Raw genomic sequence first — 17,289 nt, 5'->3', positions numbered from 1 at the left:
ACATTCCTGGCTCTTAGCACCGACCCGCTCTTGTGTTGAGCCCTCTTTTGCTGCAAGAAAATCATCCCCGGAGCTGTTAGGGAATGAAAGCCAATTCACCAAACCACGATCCCTGTTGGAAAGCTTATGCATACGGATATGCGTTGTTTCTAGCATGAAAGGCTACACTTCTCGTTCTCCATCTTCACGCTCCACTCACGGTTGAGCGCTGCTATCGATGCATCAAACTCCTTCGCTAGGTCCGAACCTCCGGGCCCCTTGAAAGAGCTTTCAGTTATCTTTTTGTGGGTTTTCCTTTCATTGAAGTCCTTTCCACGTTTTCTTTATGATTTATACTTCCTTGAATTTGCCTCGCGAAAATTAAGTGCCAGTTGATATCAAGAGCCTGCGTTGTTTCGTTCTGTCATTACATTACCGCCAGTGCGCTTGCGCTGTTCTATACCGTCTCTCCCTCTATATACCGCCGCTCCATTGAATACTTGCGTGGAGGGTAGGTGGATGTGCGTGCCTATACGCTCTTCGGAATGTCTTGTTGATTATCACAGCTTTCCCACCGTGTTGAAACAGCTAAAGAATGATGGAACAAATCACGACTGTAGCGCCGCCATCTGGAAAGTTCCTCAGCTAAAATCGTGATTGATATTTGTCTTAGCTGGGTACAAATGACGTCTGCAGTGAAGCTCAGCTCACATTCAGAACCTCCTCGCAGAATTCCTTCGCGACAACAAAAAAAAATAGTACGTTGTCAAAAGCGTTTCTTGTTACCCAAGCAAGGAGCGAATAACGAGATGAAATTATAAGCTCAATAATTTTGATGCCTCTGGCTTGTTTGGTAAAGGCAAACTTTATCGAGCTGACTTCGTTTATTGTTGAGTAGCACAGGACGCGGCGTGCCAGGCACCACGTTGGGAGCGTTTTCGTGCTGTGGTATGTCCTCCCCGCGTGCGTACTACACGCACACGCACACACGCGCACGCAATTCCCCCCCCCCCCCCCCCCTTATCGGTTTTGTTTTGCGCGTAGCACGGTATTCTGCCTGCAATGCGTGAGCTTCGATTTTTTGCGCGTCTCGCAGCTCGGTGGCGATGGCCGGGCAATCGGCAGGTCGGGGCGGTGGGGGGGGGGGGGGGGGGGGGTGCGGCGAAGGTCGCAGCTGCGGCGTGTGTACACTGGTTAGCGCAAGCATTGTGCGCCCCTCCATTGTTGCCAGTGGGGTGCGCGCGCGCCGAGTGGCGGAGAGAACGTCGCGCGCACGACACGCGAACCTCGTGAACCGTTGCTGACTCGTCGTCGCTGTCATTGTCATTGGCGTTTGTCATTGTGATCGGAGGCGACCGGAAGCGTGCCTGCGCTTCCGTATGTCGCCATTGTGACCGCGCGCGTTTTCTGTTTTTCTTCTCCTGCGCTGTTGGGAGCACGCTCTGTATCGGGTGGCTGCCGCCGCATCAACCTGCCGCCGCGATCGTTCGCACGGGGCGGCCGCTTTCGAATGCAGATGGCCGCGCATAGCCAAGCAAGCCCGAGGCGGGGCACCTGACCTGCGCGTGGCGCAACATGGCTGCCTCGCTCTGCTGGCTGCGCGTCTCGGCCGCCCAATGTGCACGCGGCCTTGTATTTTACTCTCTAATCTCACGCGTAAGCTGTTGAGAGCCTCTGTTGCTTTCGCAGCATCGCTGCTTTATTTAAGGCTGCGCTCTCTTAGTGCGGATGCGACGAGTTGTCGCACTCGGTCGGTCACCACCGTACGGGTGCTGCGCTAAGCACAGTGCGAATTCGTCCGTCGTCGGAATAAAGCCGCCAGGACACATTTTGCTTCGAACACTGCGGCCGAGGTTCTCAGTCTCACGAGGTGCCGAAGGTGCCACCAGGGCTGCGCTCACGTCGTGATCGGCGTTCCCCTTAAACGCCGATGCGCCGCCGACTATCGTGGCCGATCGGCTCGCGCGGCCGTCCGGGCTGTGCCGAGTAAGTAAATTGATACGTCTCGTTGACGGCCGCCGGGAACTCCCCCGCGGGACGTGTCGGCCGCAAAGCGTCGGCCGGCGCGTCGGCGTTTAAGCGGCCCGCTTATTAACGAGCCGCCTTCTTCGGCCGGCCGCGAGGTGTCCGCTCGATCGCGCCGATTAGCCGTCTCGGCCCCCCGCGCGGCCAGCCTCGGGCGCCGCTGCGTGCTGGCGCGCAATGAGCCGTGCGCCGCCATTCATCGCCCCTGCTACGCGCGCCGACCCGCTTCCGCAATGCCCGCCTCGATTCCCGTGGATGCGGGAAGGACGGCCGCCGCTGGTTGAACTTGAATCGCGGCGGCCCGCGAGCGAGGATGCGGCTCCCTTTCCTCTGGCGCCTTTGTTGGCCGCCCGCCGCCCCGTTGGACGCTTTGTCAGATAACGCCACGAGCGCACCCTTGGGCGCGTCTCGGGCGGTTTGCTTGCACTTTCGGCGGAAGGAAGGAGCTGCTCGGGCTCCACTTGTTGCTGCGCGGCCCTTCGGCTGCACGCGACGTCTGTGTCTCGCGGGCCGGCCAGTCGATTGACACCGCGGACGTTTCTGCGGTGTGGTTACTCTTCAATCGTTTTAATTTTAATCGTTTAAAATTCCACCGAGGTGATCTGGGGCCCAGACAAGAGTATTTAAAGTGCGGTGTACTATGGGCAACAAAAAGCCACTTGAAAAATAAAGGAATATAGAATACCACAATGTATAATTTATAATAAACTGCACATCTCCAACCAAAAAATGTTAACTTTAACCCAACGTTTCGAAGCCGACTCGGCTCCTTCATCAGGGGTGACTGAGGGCAGTAGCTATCGTCTTTTAAGTATGGAGGGGAGGGGGGGTGTCACCCCTGATGAAGGAGCCGAGTCGGCTTCGAAACATTGGGTTAAAGTTAACATTTTTGGTTGGAGATGTGCAGTTTATTATAAGTCTTCAAACCCAACCAGGCAGGTAAATCTGTCAAAATGTTTAGTTTTCAATGTAGAATTTGAGCATACAGTATTTTCATGGTATTTTTTGTGTGCGTCCCGAAGCTAAAGGGAGAAAATTGTGGCGCCTATTTGCTCCTGTACGCGTGTTGATAACTCGTCCTTACAATAAGAGTTCACATTCGGGCGATTGTCCAACTGAAACACGATCTAATTGAAAATGCTCGGAATAGTGTCGGAATGAGTGCAGTGCTTATGCGTGAACAATTATTCTTCATCGCCCTGGCAGGTGGAAGACGGTGGGCAGTGCGCAAAGTAACCGGTACAGTGACAAAGTTAGATGTGAACATTTAATTACTAAGGCAGCGCATTGCCTTTTCGTTTGCTGTTTGCTGTCTAGGGGATCTTCATGAAATTAAAGCAGAAACTGAGAGCAATGCAGTACCTAGTTTTTGTGACACCTGATGTGCAAATCTCAGGCTTTCAGTGCTCGCTGCCTTTCTGCTAATCCTGAAATGCATGCATTTAGTTTTTCTTTTTTAATGGAAACATATGCAACTTAAAACTAATACTTCGTCGTCACAGGGCTGGTCACATGAAGGTACGAAGCTGCTGACAGGATTGGATGAAGGCAGGTCTAATACACCTGTCTGTGTCCGCACTCGATTAGCATTAGGCGCGTGGCCAAAGTAAAGGGGGGGGGGGGGGGGGGGTCTACGCGCATCCAACTTTTACAAAAGAGCCGCGCCCATTGCACTGACATGCAGTTTATTCGCTCACCGCTGTGATGTGAAGCTTTTTCCCTCCTACATGGCCAGTGACAGTGCGTGAATGGGTGGATATGTAGTGTGCAGCCTCTTTTTTACTTTTCACCGTGCTCTGTGCTTCCGCCGCTGCTGCTGTCGCGGCGGCTATCATTACCATCGCGGTCGATGTTGGTGATAATAATAATAATAATAATTGGTTTTGGGGGAAAGGAAATGGCGCAGTATCTGTCTCATATATCGTTGGACACCTGAACCGCGCCGTAAGGGAAGGGATAAAGGAGGGAGTGAAAGAAGAAAGGAAGAAATAGGTGCCGTAGTGGAGGACTCCGGAATAATTTCGACCACCTGGGGATCTTTAACGTGCACTGACATCGCACAGCACACGGGCGCCTTAGCGTTTTTCCTCCATAAAAACGCAGCCGCCGCGGTCGGGTTCGAACCCGGGAACTCCGAACCCGACCGCGGCGGCTGCGTTTTAACGGTGGAAAAACGCTGGTGTACAGAAACAGCGGTTATGGCCAAAAAAAAAAATGGGTGGAGGGGGGGGGGGGGGGCAGCGGAGGCAGAGAAAAGAAGAAATTTACTCATTTTTGTCAATTGTGAAACGAACAAAGTTCATTTCAAGGTTGTTATCATTCGCACCGTGTGTTGTATGTTCTTTTCCAACCCTGCCCATGGGTTCCCTATTCACTTATGCTGGCCCTAAAAGTCCTCGGTACTATCCGTAGTTGAGAACCACTACACTGTAGGAAGTGTTATGGTACAATTTCTGCTCCAGTCAGAAATGTTACAGAGACGAAAGCCGCGGAGTTACCGCTTTTGCGAACCGAAAATTATGCTCTGGGCACCTCCTTCGGTCGCTTGTACGGAAAGCAGCACCCAGTGCGGGATATCGCTACAGCCACTGCTTACTACATATATACATCAGACTCTTCTCACCCTTGACTCTCTCCGTGCGGGTCGCCGGTCCGACGCTTTCTACCGTGGGTACATGCAGGGCCACTTTCACTGAGGCACATCGTGCTTGGTGCAGCGGGAGGTATAGGTCAGACGCGACGCTGAACAGTGTTGGAATCGGCGGATAGAGTTGTCGCTGGCAATTGCTGCTCCGAGAAACTGGCCGTTGTAAGCTACAACTTAAATAAGCAGCAGCTGGCAACAACGGTCCACGACCCGCAGAGTGTCGTATTAATCCGCTAACCAGCCGCAGCAAGAAATGAATTCAACATGTCAACGTTTCACTCTATGAAACAACTGAGATCGCAATTCTTGCGTTTATTTTTCCGCCTTGCGATTAGCTTTTCACTCAGGTCACAAGGAAAGCTTTCAACAGCCGACTATTTCCTTGTCGCAGAGGGAGAATGTGTGGCGCTCACGAATGTGAGTGGAATTCCGTTGTGCACTTGCCTCGGATGTGTATACGATTACATTAGTGCATACTTCTTTCGGTAGCTTAGTCTTAACAGAGAGAGTGTTTCTTTTTTTTTTTTCGTTTTCCAAGGAGAAGTTTCTTCTAAGACGCTGGAAGAAAAGGTAGTCTTCCCGATCCGCTTCATCAGCACTCCAGAGCCTTTGGGTGCACGCTAAAGAGCCCAACATAGCTGAAATTAATCGTCAGGCCTTCATTACGGCGTCCACTTCGGGACGTTACACCTCACATATACCACGTAACAGTACCTTTTGAGGCCGCCACGCGCTCATCACAGTCATGAAACTGTGGCCAACGCGGTGCACAGCCTTGCATGGTCTTGCCCTCGGTTAAGGATCGAAGAACACTGTGCGAGTGCAATAAATTTTTTTCCGTCTCTCTTCCAGTGGATGCGGAAAAACGAAGCACGAGTGCGAGTGGCAAATTCGCGAATGTCGACGCAAATAATGCTGCCGCGTTTAAAGAAAATTGGCAGACTATTATATATTGTATCGGCGTGTCTTGAAAGCGTAAACGTCAAAGCGTTCGTGTAGGAAGTACAAACTATTTTCGGCCAAGGAGGCAAAACGTCAACTTCATACACATTAACGTACACCGTCGTGAACAAAGCACTATAAATACTGTTCTGTAGCGAATGTATTCTCTGTCATTTTATCTCGGAGTCGATCATATTCTTCAGACACTATACTGCCTCGAGGTTTAAACGAAAATGCGGTCGTTTTGTGACTGATGGTGGTGCGCATCAGACGAACTTCTTCGACAGTGTGTGAGTTTTGTGTTTTATCTCCACGGCTGCTAGCCATATGGCTCAGTAGAGCGCCGTGGTGTCATGGCTAGGAATGAGAAAGGTCCTTTGTTCGTTTTCCATTTTGTTTTCGGTCACATGTGCGTATACACCCGTGAACAGGCGTGAATGTACTTCGCAAAGCGTTTTCCCCGCCCTGCGTTGCCGCTCTTTGCGTTCTGTCCGAACACGGGGCGTTTGCGGGCGTCCCCTCCGCTCGTGCGCGCTATGCATATAGGTCGCGGCTGTTCGCGGCAGGCGCTGCGTAGTTCGTTGGGACGCGCGCAAACGCGGATTCGGCAGGCGCAGATTGCCCCGCCGCGGTGGCTCAGTGGTTAGGGCGCTCGACTACTGATCCGGAGTTCCCCGGGTTCGAACCGGACCGCGGCGGCTGCGTTTTTATGTAGGCGAAACGCTAAGGCGCCCGTGTGCTGTGCGATGTCAGTGCACGTTAAAGATCCCCAGGTGGTCGAAATTATCCCGGAGCCCTCCACTACGGCACCTCTTCTTCCTTTCTTCTTTCACTCCCTCCTTTACCCTTCCCTTACGGCGCGGTTCAGGTGTCCAACGATATATGAGACAGGTACTGCGCCATTTCCTTTCCCCCCAAAACCAATTATTATTATTATTCAGGCGCAGATTTGTCCCTTGCGTTTTCGCTCGCCAATGTATGCGGAACAAACGCGCGCGGTCGGGACTGCGATTCTTCCCACTAAGTGTGCTGTGCAAGCTAAGTTTCGACATTAATCCGCGCTATATATGCGATTAGAAGGAGCATGTCAGCTCCTTCTCGTGTCATCGTTCACGCTCCGGAGGCAGCGTTTCATCGCAATTTCAAGTCGCACCCGACTGACGTGCAAGTGTATTCAGCGCGGTACCATGCATCATACGGCGGATGAACGCATTGTATGCGCACGGTGGGTGTGGCGGTTGCCTGCTTTGGTGCGACGCTTTGCGAGCTCCACGGCGCCCTTGCTTTGGAAGTTTGCCACGAAAGACAGGATCGTCGGCGGCCGTACAATGCAAAGACGAACGTGGATGATGATGTAAGCGACGGCTGCGTGATTAGCGTTCGTCATACGCACGTAAAACGTACGGGACAGCATCCACCGAGTGCACGTTGTCAAGTTCTGACTTTTTTCTTTTTTTTGCTGTAATGACAAATTAGCTGCAGCGAAGGCCATTTAGTGTACTGAAGCACGTTCAACTCGGCCCGCGGTGCTTCTGGCGCATTGTCAAGGAGGCCTTGAGGCGATGCCAGGAATTAAAAGGCGTTGTTAGACGTGATACGTCTCGCCCGTTTTTCGCCGTAAACACTTCTCTAAGCTAGTGTAGTCGGAAAGGAACGACGCCAGTGTAATCGTATTACGCTGCAGTCGTAAGTGCTGGCATGTTATGGCCACAGTTCCCACGATGTAAAACGGAACGCCCTGGGGTCGGAAATTTGGGATGAATCTGAGGACACCGCGGCACTGAACAGCATTTTTCAGCGAAGGTGCTGTCGGATTTTGCCGAGGAACTGCAGTCGGGCCGATGCTGCAGCAGCGTATAGTAAGGCCCCAATAGTCCGGGGGACTAAATTCCTGCTGCCGGGCTTTCCGCCTGGAGCCATGTTTTGCTCGAACCAGCACAGTATTCCGGGTCAGACTTTTTATACTGCACGCTGGTGTATGGAATCACGAACTGCGCAGGAATTTTCAGTTCTGCACTTTCTTTTCGCAAATCAACTTCCTTATGCCTTTGGAACATTGGGTTCTGGGACATGATCAGGAATTCCTGCGACAGAGGTGGACTTCGCTATAAACGCTCGTGGTATTGTTTCTTCCTTTTTTTTTTACCTACTTCACGAAGAGAAAAATTTTAGTTATTTAGTTCGGCTCTGAATTTTAGATTCTTTGAAAATGGGACCTTTCGTTGAAGCAGCAAGTCCGTGCTGCAGAAATGATGCTTTGACACTATGGCCATCCCGGTCTAATGGGGGCATCTTGTCACCAGCGCCTGTTACGACAGCTGAAGGGAACAGAGAAACTATATTAGCCGGTTGTTGTTTCTTAATGCAGTGTGATGATGATTCGTGGCTTTTTTCGTGGCAAAGCAGCGCAGTCGGCTATGAGACACGGTGGCTTGGAGTAGTTCAGGATTGGACCACCTGGAGATCTTTAACGTGCTGCGAAATCTTGTTAAGAAGGATTTTTTCTGCATTTCACCTCCACGTGAACGCGATCAGCTCCGCTGTCGAGGTCAAACCCGCGAACTCGTGCTCAGTGCCCGTACGCCGTATAACTACTGGGCCACCGCGGCGGGCTTAATTGCAGCATGCAATCAGAAATTTCTTTTCCGAACGTCCGTAAGTTTGCAGCGACCGGAGGCGCAGCTTTTTTTGGAACGACTGTCGAAAAGGGCGCATTCTCCAAATGTCACATTTGCAAGAGCGCTTCTTCTACCTTACAATTAAAAGTAACAACACATCAAGACCAGCTGCAGCAAAGGCACGTTATAGTATCTCATTGGTCAAGGAGGCCGTTTGCGAATCAGTGTTCCGATCTTTTAACAGTCTCCGTCGCAAGGTTTTCAGCAAGGCAGCAAATGGGCCTAGATTTGTTTTTCACTGTTATGCGCATACTGGCGTCATAGTTCGTTTGCATGAGCGCATGACACCTGCACCGGCCGCGGTGGCTCAGTGGCTCTGGCGTTCGGCTGCTGCTCCCAAGGTCCCGGGTTCGATCCTGGCCGGGGCGTCAGTATTTCGGTGGAGGCGAAATATAAGATTCCCGCATGCTGTGCGACGTCAGCGCACGTTAAAGAACCCTAGGTGGTCTAAATTGATCCGGCGCCCTCCACTATACGGCGTCCCTCGATACCTCAGTCGCTTCGGGACGTTAAAACCCCACGTTCCACAGTCCAATCCACATGACTCCTGCAATTTTTTATTTGTTTTATTTATTAAAAGATACCTCAAGCGCCCTTGGGTGAGGTCTTTACATTTTATTTGTGTGTGCGTGCGTGCAAGCTCATAACTTGTGTGTGTGTGTGTGTGTGTGTGTGTGTGTGTGTGTGTGTGTGTGTGTGTGTGTGTGTGTGTGTGTGTGTGTGTGTGTGTGTGTGTGTGTGTGTGTGTGTGTGTGTGTGTGTGTGTGTGTGTGTGTGTGTGTGTGCTCATTATATTTCTCTGCTGTGGCCTTTATTGCTTGTGATACTGTTATCTTTTAATCGGAACAGACGTAATTTTTCTCTCAGTCAATGCGCAAAGAAGGCAGACAGGTCGAAGTTGTCCTGAACTGTCAGCAGAGGTATATATAACACGGCACCCAAGCACTTAGAGGTGTATATAGTTCTTTTTTTATTGCGAAAGCAATACTAAGCCAGGTCTAACCGCTTGCAGAGCCGGCGCTGCGCTTGGCAGGTGGTTTGACGTCAGCTCTCCGTTGCTATGACGACGCGTGACGTCAGCTTGCTCCCCGCCGCAGCTAGAAGGGAGCCGCTCGTCGCGTGTGCCGTGGCCCCCGAGCCGGCGCCGCGCCTAGCAGGTGTCTCTCCGTTGATATGACGACCTCCTCGCCTTGCGCTCGCTCCGTGGCGGCTTCACTGGGATATATAGCGGTGCGCTACGTGTTGGTTGATCAGTATCGGCATCGAAGTTACCGACGAAGAGTCTACATCTGAATCTAGTGGCTCCACTGCTTCGGAACAGTTAAATTCTAAGCGAAAGCTAAGCAAGCTTTCGCAATTTCAACCAGGTTTAACCAGAGCTAAACCACAGCCAATTTTTTGTGTTAAATAGCTTGCTTCCTTCGAAACGACCTTAAAGGCGCTCACACAAGACACTATATATTTCATATAGCTTCGGTAATATTTACAAGTGTATTATTGCTTGTTGTATGCGGAGATATGGAACCAAATCTGGTTCCAAACGACGCACAAGCACTGCAGATAATTTCAGAAAGCCAAATTGAAAAAGAAATAGGTTTTTGGGGAAGGGAAATGGATCAATGTGAGACAGTAGTCATTTGTTTTTCTTAAAACCAAATTTCATTTTCCTTCCCTTATGGCGCAGTTCGGGTGTCCACCGAGATATGCGAGACAGGCGTCATTTCCTTTCTTCAAACCAATTTACATTTCATTTTCTTTCCCTTAACCGTCGCGGTGGCTGTATCCGGAGTACCCGGGTTCGAACCCGACCGCGGCGGCCGCGTTTCGATGTAGGCGAAGCGCTAAGGCCCCCGTGTGCTTTGCGATGTCCGTGCACATTAAAGATCCCCAGGTGGTCAAATTTATTCCGGAGCCCTCCACTACGACACCTCTTGTTTTAACGCGATAGCGTTAAGGAGCTCGTGTCGCAGAAAGCCCGGTGTCGTCGGCGTCTTTGGCCGTGAGCGAAAAATGGCGAATCTCGGTGGACACCTGAACCGCGCCGTAAGGGAAGGGTTTTTCTTCTCTTACGGCGTGGTACGGGTGTCCAGCGAGAATTGTGAGACAGGCGTCATTTCCTTTCCTTATAATAATAATAATTGGTTTTGGGGAAAGTAAATGGCGCAGTATCTGTCTCGTATATCGTTGGACACCCGAACCGCGCCGTAAGTGAAGGGATAAGGAAGGGAGTGAAAGAAGAAAGGAAGAAAGAGGTGCCGTAGTGGAGGGCTCCGGAATAATTTCGACCACCTGGGATCTTTAACGTGCACTGACATCGCACAGCACACGGGCGCCTTAGCGTTTTTCCTCCATAAAAACGCAGCCGCCGCGGTCGGGTTCGAACCCGAAAACTCCGGATCAGTAGGCAAGCGCCCTAACCACTGAGCCACCGCGGCGGGTATTTCCTTCCCTTAAAACCAATTTTAATTTCAATTTCCTTCCCTTACGGCCCGGTTCGAGTGCCCACCAAGATATGTGAGACAGGCATCCTTTCCTTAAACTGTCTAACGGGCCACGCGTGGCGCCGAACGGGCGTTGCGTTCCATGGACTCCTTGGCACCGCGTCTCACTCTTAAAAACGAAGCTTAAGCGTCCTCCAAAATTTTCTACTCTAATTCCCTCCTTTATTCCTTCCCTTACAGCGCGGTTCAGGTGTCGGCCGATATGTGAGACAGACACTGTGCCATTTCTTTTCCCCAAAAAACGAACATTCCTTACGGCCGACTATTCATCCGGTTACTGATCCGGAGTTCCCGGGTTCGAACCCGACCACGGCTGCTGCGTTTCGATGGGGGCGAAACGCTAAGGAGCCATATGTTGTGCGAAGTCAGTCCACGTAATAGATCCCCAGGTGGTCGAAATTTTTCCGGAGCCCTCCACTTAGGCACCTCTTTCTTCCTTTCTTCTCTCAGTCCCTCCTTTATCCCTTCTTTTTACCCCTTCCCGTGACAGATACTGCACCATTTTTCCGAAAAAAACGAATTTTCCTGCTGCGCGACTCTACTGATCCGGAGTTCCCGGGTTCGAACCCGACCGCGGCGGCTGCGTTTTTATGGAGGAAAAACGCTAAGGCGCCCGTGTGCTGTGCGATGTCAGCGCACGTTAAAGATCCCCAGGTGGTCAAAATTATTCCGGAGTCCTCCACTACGGCACCTATTTCTTCTTTCTTCTTTCACTCCCTCCTTTATCCCTTCCCTTACGGCGCGTTCAGGTGTCCAACGATATATGAGACAGATACTGCGTCATTTCCTTTCCCCAAAAACCAATTATTATTATTATGCTGCGCGACTCCCGCGCCGCCCTCAGCCTGCAATCCAACGGCCGCGGTACCCACTAGTGCGGGAAATTCGCTTCGCGCATCGAGCGCCTCGCGCAAAGAGGATGCGCCGTGCGTGCACAGTGGGGTGCCCGGTCACTGCGGCATCGCCGGCAACGAAGAAGCTGACGACCTCGCGACCGCTGCACATCAACTACCTGCCAGCGATCTGCCCCTTGCGCAGGAGACGTGCGTGCGGTCATCCAGGAACATCTCCGAAATCAGCACCCCGAGCCACGCATCGCTGGAGGTGAGCGCATCGACATCATCACCGGCTGTCGCGCACTCACGCGGTCGCAACATGCAATGATCCTCCGCGCGCGTATTGGCTGCGTGTGGCCCGGGGAAGGCTCTTCGGGAGCTTGTGCGGAGTGTAGTTCGCGAAGAACTGCGCAACCTCCGCTTAGATGCTCCACCTGCCAGTGTTGCAGCTGTAGCCGATGCCGTCCGCGAGGAAATTCGGCGAGCAGTCCAGCCACCACCGGCACCACAGCCGGAGCCGTACGCCAGCATCTACAACGAAGCGCTACGGACACCGCAGCCGGAGCCGTACATCATGAGCTCCAGTGAAGCTCTGCGGAGACCTGCGCCAGTTCCACATGCGTTCCGCCCTGCTGCCGAACAAACGCAGGGGTACTTTCCCTCCGCCGAGCTGCGTGACCCGCGCCCTGTTCGAAAAGCTGACGTATGGCGCACACCCAACAACCGGCCACTATGCTACCACTGCGGGGAGCCCGGTCATATCCTCCGCAACTGCCCCTACCGCGGATGGGATTAAGAGGATTTCCAACGAGCGCACCTCGACCGCGCTATGGTGAGAGACCGCGAGACATTGAGCAGTACCTGGCCGATAATGTGCTGCCCTCAACGCCGCCACGACGCCAGTCTAGGTCGCCGTCTCCAAGACGAGTTCCTCCACCCAGTCATGCACCATCATCTGGCCAATTCAGAGGCACGTCTCCCCGCCGGGAAAAGTGAAGACGGCGTCCTCTGGGGGTAGGAACGCGAGCTGCTGGGTTTCTGGCCTTCGGATTAAAAAAGCCCCTTGTCGTGCCGCCCTATTGGCTGCGTGTGGCCCGGGGAACGACGGGAGCTCACACGGTTGCGGTGCAGTGGAAACACTAGAGCATTTGCTTCTTCGCTGCTCCGCGTTCGCCGATGCTCGTCGCGATATGCTCGCGGCCTATAGGGCGCAGGGCATACTACCAGTCTCTTTCAAGACGCTTTTGTGGCCGCAGGGCAGTGCGCGCCCCCGTGAGCGAACCTTGGAGAGCCTCTGTGCATTCCTCGAACAGACGGGATTGACGTCTCGTCTGTTCTCCGCCAGGTATTTACACGCAGTGACCGAACGCTCCGCGAGTTCTACCTTGGACGATTAACAACTGGACGCCCCACTCCAGTTGTAGTCAACATAGTGCTTTGCGGGTGTGTTTAATTGCTCCATCTTTATAATGAACTAATCGCGCACAACCTGGAAGCATTTCTTTTTGTGTAAATAGTTTGTGTATATTACCTCTCCCCCTATCCTGTCCCCTCACCCTTTCATTTCATTTCTCCATTCTGCCTGCTATCCTTTATTTCCGCTGCCCCAGCTCAGGTGCTCGATCCAGTATCGATGGCAGATGCCGGGGCTAGCAAAAGCTTTTCCTTACTTTTTATTATCTTAATAAAAACCACTTACTACTACTTCCTTACGGGCGCGCTTCGGGTGTTAACCGAGATATGCGAGACAGGGATTGCAGCAACAATTTAACTCGGCAAGGGAACCGTTGTTCGGGAGCAGTACAGTGCCTAGAATATATTCTATATATTCTAGTATATTCTATGCACTATAGCCGTGGTCAGGCTTTTACGGCGCACAATGGCGAACGATCTTCTTGCATCTGTCCTGCACTGGCACTCGTAAGAATTGGCGTGAAGTGCTAATAATTGCTGCTTTCAGCAACGATAATAATAATGATCATTAATAATTTGTTCTTGTGGAAAAGAAATGGCGCAGTATCTGTCTCTGAGACGGCGCTGATTATTGTATCCTTAGTTCAAAGGCGCTACTCACCCCCCTGCCTTCATGTTATACTGCCGGACGGTCGTAAAAGCACTGCTTTTTTTTAAGTGTTTGCTTTCAAAATCTGCACAATTTCAGTGAGATCTCAAGCGCGCTCCAAATAGCCTTCAATTATCGCCTCTGCTCCGAAATTATTTTAATCCAATTTTATTAATCACATTTGCCTGACGGATAAGCTTACTTTCATGCCTGTCTGAAGGGAGCAGGATAGGCTGCCTGCTCCCTTCATATCACCGGCCTGGCGTCCACCTACAGTTTAACACTTGTTGCGCGTTGCAATGCTTTTTAAACGAACGCACTGTTTGTCGTCTGAAGGTGGCCCGCGCACGCGCCAGCACGTTAACTACGCAACAGGGCAATATCATGGCCAATAAATATATATTTTTTTTGTAGGAAAGAAAAACGCAGTAACTCTCTCACTAGTGCTGTACACCCCATTAGTGCCTTTTTCTTTTTGAAGAAATGAAATGGGCAGTAACTTCCTCATTTCTTGGTGGATACACCAACCCCGCCGTGAGGGAAGGGGAAGAAGGTGGAGTAAAAGAAGGAAAGAGAGAAAGAGGTGCAGTAGTGGAGGGCCCAGGAATCATTTCAGCAGCATCGAACAGCACCCGACCGCCTCTTGCTTTTCTCCTTTATTTAAACACGGCCGCCGCAGCTGGCATTCGTATCCGGATCCTTCGGCTCAGCAGCCGAGTGCTCTAACCACGAGCCACGGCGCCGATTATCGGTGGACACCCCTGTCTCACCACGAGTAGTAGTAGTAGTAGTAGCAATGACGGGAAAATTGCTTTGCGGAAAGGAAAGACTAAGCCACTGCCTCATTTCCAGATGGACAGCTCAACGGCGCCTTGAGGGAAATGAATGAAGGAAAGGATGAAGCAAGAAGTGTAGGAAGGAAGACAGAAAGAGGTGCTGCAGAAGGGGTCCTGATTTATCTCTACAATCTGCGGTGCTTTCAAGGGAAACCGAGGGCAACTCCATGCAATTCTGAAGCGAAAAGCTTCACTACGCTAGTCAACACCGCGCTTAGCACGAGCCGGCGTATGTCGGAGCATGAGTGACGTCACGCACGGCGCAGGTGGCCGCCGACGACTCCGTCGCCTGACCTTTCGTTTCTCTCTCCATCGCTCCCTACTCACTACTGCGCATGCGTCACTAGTAGCACCGAGCCACTGGTGTTCCGCCAGCTGCGCAGCGCCGCGCCTTTCCTCAAAAGGAACTTTCAGTTTTTTCTTTCTTCTTTCCTCTCTCATTTACCCCTTCCTTTACGGCGTGGTTCCGGTGTCACCTAGATATGTGATACTGTTACCGTTCCATTTCCTTTCCTCAAAAACCAAACAAAACAAGTGAGCCGACGGCGGTCATAAATTTCATTATAATTATTTCATTATAACTGGTTTTTAGGGAGAGGAAATAGCGCGGTATCTGTCTCGTATATCGTTGGACACCTGAACTGCGCAGTAAGGGAAGGGATAAAGGAGGGAGTGAAAGAAGAAAGAGGTGCCGTAGTGGAGGGCTCCGGAATAATTTCGACCACCTGGGGATCTTTAACGTGCACTGACATCGCACAGCACATGGGCGCCTTAGCGTTTTGCCTCCATAAAAAAAAAGCCGCCGCGTCGGGCTCGAACCGGGAGCTCTGGATCAGTAGCCGAGCGCCCTAACCACTGAGCCACCGCGGCGGGTTATAGAGTTCATTGGCGTTGACAACTTTGCAAAGGCCGTTCATTTTGACGAAATCAAAGGCGCACAACCGGCTCCGTGGGTCAGTGGAGACCTCAATCTCGCTTTCGCATTGTATATCCTGGATTAGCTGAGCTAATCACATTAACTTTTTTTAGCTTTCCTCCCTCGATTTAGTGTTTATTGAAGCCCGGTAAGCTTGACATGTGGATTTCATTAAATCTAGGCAGAAGAATGAAAATTGCATCACCCTTTATTAACGACTAGTATTGGTTTCAATACTCACCAAGAACGTCATAGCCCAGATAGCCAAGCGGTCGCCACGCAAGAATAGTTGACCACAGCAGCTCGCAAATGTGTGATGTGCCAGCTACAAGCCGCTGCCCAGTCGAAGCCGATGAATTCCTGACATGTGCGCTTCTCGCTGTGTCACGGGTGGTCGCGGACGTCACGCTGTGTATCGAGCAAGCCCGTTTCGTCGCATGTGACGTCGGCGTGGCCGAATGCCACACTTTTGGCTCGTTCGCGTGCGTAGTCTTTAAAGAAGTGCACGTTTTTATGAGCTCTGTCGAGTATTAATATTTTGCGGGGAATATCTTCGAGCGAAATTAAAGGAAAATTTGTACCGGCACTCTCATGTCGGGGAATGAGGAGAGTCTTTCCGCGGCCGGCCGGCTGCACGGCAACTCGCCTTCTTTACCGATCCGCCGCCTAGTGAAATGGGAGAAGGGGGGAGGCACCTTTGCTGTGCATGTGCATTAGAAACGTGGCTCATCTGGTCTATCTCAGCGCTAGTTTGTCGCCGCTAAGCTAAAACTCTATTCGCGCGCCGAGGGTATCGAAATGGCGCGGGAGAAAAAGCAGAGTAAACAACACGTCTAATAATAATAATAATAATAATTGGTTTTTGGGGGAAAGAAATGGCGCAGTATCTGTCTCATATATCGTTGGACACCTGAACCGCGCCGTAAGGGAAGGGATAAAGGAGGGAGTGAAAGAGGAAAGGAAGAAGAAGGTGCCGTAGTGGAGGGCTCCGGAATAATTTCGACCACCTGGGATCTTTAACGTGCACTGACATCGCACAGCACACGGGCGCCTCAGCGTTTTTCCTCCATAAAAACGCAGCCGCCGCGGTCGGGTTCGAACCCAGGAACTCCGGATCAGTAGTCGAGCGCCCTAACCACTGAGCCACCGCGGCGGGGCAACACACGTCTGCAAAATCTCGTTCACATAATGAACGAGTGCCTCGAATGAGAAAAGGCTCGCGAGGCCTCAGCGTTGCTCAGGCGAGTCGTACACAGTGCATTCCGTCAGCCTCATCCCGGCCGCTGTGCATTGAACGAGGCGCCTAATCGCCTGCCCCATCTGGTCCGTTGCCGTGCAGCCAAAGGTTGCACAAACAGGGAGGAAGCGGTTTGGCGGGCAGAAATTCGCCGGGTTAGCGTCGGGGTTGCGTCGTCGCTGTGCCTCCTGGCTGTGACCTCAGCTTCCGAGATAGCACCCAAACTAGTTTCGCCTTTATCCACCCTAACGTGTACGTATACGCCGACGGGCGCCGATCGTATCGGGTCACGTATTTGGGTCTTGCGCACGGCGCCGAAGAAAGCAGAAACCGGCCGGCGCAAAAGGATTGGGGTGAAAGCATGAAGCCGGGAAAGTGACAGCAGTAATAAGATCACCATGGCCGCCTTAACGCAACGAGCGAAACAATGATTATATTCCGTTGGCGACCTGCGTAGCGTATGCGAAATGAGAAGCGCGTTCCGATGCTGGCGTCGACACCCGCCGCCGCCGGGTCGTTTTCCTTTTTTTTTTCTTTTTCGATTCCTCTTCTCGGTCTTTCTGGCGCGCGGATCCATTCGCAGGGTTGTGCGCAGTGCTGTGGACGGCCGAAATCCTTGCACATCGCGGG

General features: G+C 51.9%; 1 protein-coding gene across 9 annotated transcripts in view; it reads left to right on the top strand.

Moving 5' to 3' along the window:
* Positions 1–17,289, top strand: part of LOC144114302 (TOX high mobility group box family member 3-like) — a 460,828-nt gene that overhangs the window by 224,079 nt on the left and 219,460 nt on the right. The gene's annotated exons all lie outside the window — the stretch shown is intronic.

This window comes from Amblyomma americanum, chromosome 1 (assembly GCF_052857255.1).
Source record: "Amblyomma americanum isolate KBUSLIRL-KWMA chromosome 1, ASM5285725v1, whole genome shotgun sequence".
Taxonomy (NCBI): Eukaryota; Metazoa; Arthropoda; class Arachnida; order Ixodida; family Ixodidae; genus Amblyomma; species Amblyomma americanum.
Note: the sequence above shows the minus strand (reverse complement) of the source record. Positions and strands in the feature narration are given on the sequence as shown.